The 5,000-nt window shown below is 46.0% G+C and overlaps 1 protein-coding gene across 2 annotated transcripts in view; it reads right to left on the minus strand.

Moving 5' to 3' along the window:
• The window catches only part of LOC143035709 (uncharacterized), a 30,086-nt gene that overhangs the window by 24,356 nt on the left and 730 nt on the right, over positions 1 to 5,000 (minus strand). The gene's annotated exons all lie outside the window — the stretch shown is intronic.

Consider the following 5,000-nt stretch of genomic DNA (forward strand, 5'->3'; position numbering starts at 1 on the left):
CACATGCATAAACTCTAGCCGGCACCCCAGCTCTGATGAGCAATGACGTGTGTATGTCATTATTTCCTTTTGCGGGTCTACTAGGCGCTCTCGGTCTCTTTCACAACACTTCATCCATATTTTTCAATTATTAGACATTTCCAGAGCACTTATTAGATGCACATCCACGTCTGATGTTAATTTTGCGTTCTCCGCTCATTGTGTACATATATTCTACATACCCAAGACGCCTTCCCATCCCTATAATCACTACAAACCTGAGATGAACAATGAACACGTCGTCTCCTCGCGCGGTCTCAGGACAAACTAATGCGCGTACGTTATGCATTAGAACTCTCTCTCTCTCTCTCTCTCACACACACACACACACACACACAAGCCTAAGTGAGCACAAAAACGATCTTAGGGCAAATAGAACTACTAACTCCCTGGTTCGTCACGTAGGACGATGCGAATATCTACCTGACTGGAGCCGAGTAGAAATTCTACACGAGGGACTTGAGAAGAAGATGAGAAAAACCGTAAAAGCTGCTCATATCATCACCAGGGAAAGCAACAACGACAGAGAAGGATTTACCTGCCTTTTCAAAAGCAGCAAGTGTCTTAATAATCAAATCGATAATCAAAGGAAGAACCTGACACATGCAACCAACCACTCGCAGCTTGACGGGTTCCCTCTCGCTGTGAGTATAAAATTTGTGATCTGAATGTAATGCAGCAAGTCCTCTGAATAAGACCAAAGTGGTTGCAATATATCTATTCCCAATCCATCCTCGTTTACCCTTCTCTCTCTCCCTCTCTCTCTCTCTCTCTCTCTCTCTCTCTCTCTCTCTCTCTCTCTCTCTCTCTCTCTCTCTCTCTCTCTCACACACACACACACACGACTCGGTGGCGCGGTTGGTAGAGTCCCCGACTGTCAGTACGGTGGTCTGGGATCGAATCCTGCTCAGGTGTTGAAATAATTTCATTACCGCTGCGCTTCGAGTTGTTACTCCAATTCTCGTAGGCGAGTTTTGTGTGTGTGTGTGTGTGTGTGTAAGGTCACAGCATTACCCATAGATCGGTCTACGAGCTCTGAGCTCTCTTCAGGGAGAGAAATAGCTGTCGATCACGAGCCCAGCACGTGATCCAAAAGACCAACGTCCAAGGTGAAAACACACACACACACACACATGTGATCCAAACACCATGGGGATGAATCACACACATATACACACACACATACACACACACACACACATACCTGCACACACACACACACACACACACACACACACACACACACATGCACACACACACATACACGTGGTTCAAACACCATGGGGATGAATCACACACACACACACACACACACACACACACACACACACACACACACACGCACGCAAGCCTAAGTGAACACAAAAACGATCTTGGGGTGCATAGAACATTTAACTCCCTGGTTCGTTACCTAGGACAGTGTAGATATCTACCTGACTGGTATCGAGTAGAAATTCTACACGAGGGATTTGAGAAGAAGATGAGAAAAACCGTGAAAGCTGCTCATATCATCACCAGGGAAAGTAACAACGACAGAGAAGGATTTACCTGCCTTTCAAAAGCAGCAAGTGTCTTGATAATCACATCAATAACCAAAGGAAGAACCTGACACATGCAACCACTCGTAGCTTGACGGGTTCCCTCCCGATGTGAGTATAAAACTTGTGATCATCCCAGGTAATGAAACAGCAGACGCCGCCGCCAAGACCGCTACCCGGAAACCTGAACCAGACGTTGTCATCAGAGTCAGCAGACGCCAGACCAAAGTCCAGTTCCGCCGCACAGCCCGCACCAGATGGCAGAGTCTAATCCAAGACACCCAGTCCGAGTCCCTCCAGTGGAACATCAGCCTACCAAGCACCAGGGAAGCCAGGACCACCCTCAACCGACTGCCAAGACGCACTCAATGTGCCATCAACGCCATCAGAGTCCGACCCAAGGCGTACAGACAGATCGCTCAGAAGTCCAACACTTGTGCCTACTGCGACCAGGATATCAGATGTCTATTCGTCCACGACCTCACCGAATGTCTCCGCACTTCCAGTCTCCTTCGGCGCCTTCTCGACCATCTCCCGATGAAGGACCACGTTGGGGACACCCAACTCCTGGCCATCTACATCGTGACATCCCAGACCCTCCGGTGCTACAGTGAGTTACAGGATTACCACCCCTTCAACCCACCGCGGCGATAGTAACCAATGGCTGTTTACAGTCCATCCTGGGGACAAGTCTGCGACAATGTCCCATTCCCTCCCCTGTGAGGGATAAACCTACAACAACAACAACGTAATGCAGCAAGTCCTCTGAATAAGACCAAAGTGGTTGCAATATAATCATTTCCAATCCATCTTCGTTTATGCTTACCCACCCTATTCTCTCTCTCTCTGTCTATCTATCTCTCTCTCTCTCTCACACACACACACACACGCACACATACACACACACGACTCGGTGGCGCGACTGTCACTACGGTGGTTCGGGATCGAATCCTGCCCAGGGCTGAAATAATTTCAGTATCGCTGCGCTTCAAGTCGTTGGGGTGTGTGTGTGCGTGTAAGGTCACAGCATTACCCATAGATCGGTCATACGTGTTCTGAGTTCTCTTCCGGGAGGGAAATAGCTGTCGATCACGAGCCCAGCAAGTGATCCAAAAGACCAAAAACCAAGATGAACACACACACACACACACACACACACACACACACACACACACACACACACACACATATATATATATATATATATATATATATAGAGAGAGAGAGAGAAATAGGGAAGGATGAAGTGAAAGCAACTGTTAAGATGATGAGAGCAGGTAAGGCACCTGGGTTGGATGGATGCCATGCAGAATGTCTGAAGAAAGGAGGTACAGGTATGGTGGACTGGCTGGTGAGGTTATTTAATGTTTTTTAAGAGAGGGTAGAGTGCCAGAGGACTGGAGGAGTGCCTGTATAGTTCCGCTTTGGAAAGGAAAGGGGGACAAGTGTGAGTGTAGTAGTTCCAGAGCGATCAGCCTGTTAAGTGTAGTTGGGAAGGCTTATGGGAGGGTCTTGATTGAGAGGATTAGAAGAGGAACAGAGGGAGTATTTGGTGAGGAACAGTGTGGTTTTAGGACAGGTAGGGGATGCGTAGATCAGATTTTTGTGGTAAGACAGATATGTGAGAAAGCTATAGGAAAAGATATGGATGTTTTTTGGGCTTTTATGGATCTGGCTTACGACAGGGTAGACAGGAGGGCACTGCGGGGGGTACTGCAGATATATGGGATAGGAGGAAAGCTGTTAAGAACAGTCAAGAGTTTTTATGAGAGTAGTAGAGATTGCGTTAGGATTAGAAATGGAGAGAGCGAATGGTTTGAGGTAAAGGTGAGACTTCGTCAGGGGTGTGTTATGTTGTCCTGGCTGTTCAATCTTTACATGGATGGGGTGGTGCAAGAGGTGAATGCAAGGGTAGTGGATCAGGGGTTGGAGATTATTAAAGAAAATGGATAAAAGTGGGAGGTGAGCCAGCTGTTGTTTGCTGACGACACTGCGCTTGTAGCAGCATCAGAGGAGGGATTGAGGAAGTTAGTGACAGAGTTTGAGAAGGTGTGTGAAAGAAGGAAGCTGAAGATAAATGTGGGCAAAAGTAAGGTGATGAGATGTACAAGGGGAGAGAGTGACAGTAGGCTGGAAGTGAGCATTAAGGGTGAGAAACTGGAGGAAGTGGATAGTTTCAGATACTTGGGTGCGAATGTGATAGGAAAGGGAGGAGTGGGGGTGGAGGTAGAATGTAGATTGAGAGAAGCGAGTAAATGCCTTGGTGGATTAAAATGTGTAATGAGAAATAGACATCTGGGAATGGATGCTAAGAGGAGGTTATATGAAGGAGTGAGTGTACCAACAGCAATGTACGGGGCAGAAACATGGAACATGAGAGAGGAAGAGAGAAGGAGTTTGAATGTGTTTGAGATGAAATGTCTGAGAAGTATGATAGGGGTTACTTGTCTAGATAGAGTGAAAAATTATGAAGTGAGGAGGAGAACGAGGGTGGAAAGGGAGCTGGGAGATAGGGTTGATGAAAGAGTATTAGGATGGTTTGGACACATGGAAAGAATGAGTGAAGAAAGACTAGTAAAATAAGTGTGGAAGGCGGAGGTGGAAGGAGTGAATATGAGGGGGCGCCCCAGGATGAAATGAATGGATGGGGTGAAAGGGGCTTTAAAAAAGAGAGGAATGTCTGTAGAGGAAGGACGGGAGAGGACAGAAGACAGGGGTGAATGGAAAAGAGTTGTGTGTATATTACAAAGGATTACAAAAGCGGAGCATACCGACAGGAGACCTTTTGATCCATATCTAGGTCGGATGCGAAAAAAATCATATTAATAATAAAATGATAAATAAAAACCATAATAATGTAAATAACAAATAAAATACATAAAGAGATGCATAGGTATAGTTAAATAATAAACAAACAGGTAAATAGTAAATAATAATAAATTGACATATAACCAATAATAAATGAAAATCAGACAGACAAAGGATAACAAAACAAAAACAAATAATATAAGATAAATTATAATCATTACAGCATCTTGCTTAGGTATTTATCTAAATGATTCTTAAAGCTTCGAACTGAACTACATTGCACTACCTGTGCAGGAAGTTTATGAGGCTGTGATGCATGAGGGGGAGTGGGTGGGGGATGGGGGGTGAGGAGGTATGTATGAGAAAAAAAAATTGATGCAGCCCGAAGGGATTTCTCCCGTCTTCTCTTTTTTTTGCATGAGGGGACGGAGAGGGGGGGGGGTCGCCAAATTTATGAAGCGGCCTTGCTGTGGATGTGCTGTCTTGTGACACTGCTTCTGACCCAGGGCAGTGGACAGGATGCAGGGATGACCCGTCATCCAGGAGGTGCCAAGATAGGAGGGAGGGAGGAGGGTGGAGGGGAGTGGAATATCTGGGAAATTAAATGGGTAGGAG

The sequence above is a fragment of the Oratosquilla oratoria genome, chromosome 19, assembly GCF_046742065.1.
Source record: "Oratosquilla oratoria isolate Oo_2021 chromosome 19, ASM4674206v1, whole genome shotgun sequence".
Classification (NCBI taxonomy): domain Eukaryota; kingdom Metazoa; phylum Arthropoda; class Malacostraca; order Stomatopoda; family Squillidae; genus Oratosquilla; species Oratosquilla oratoria.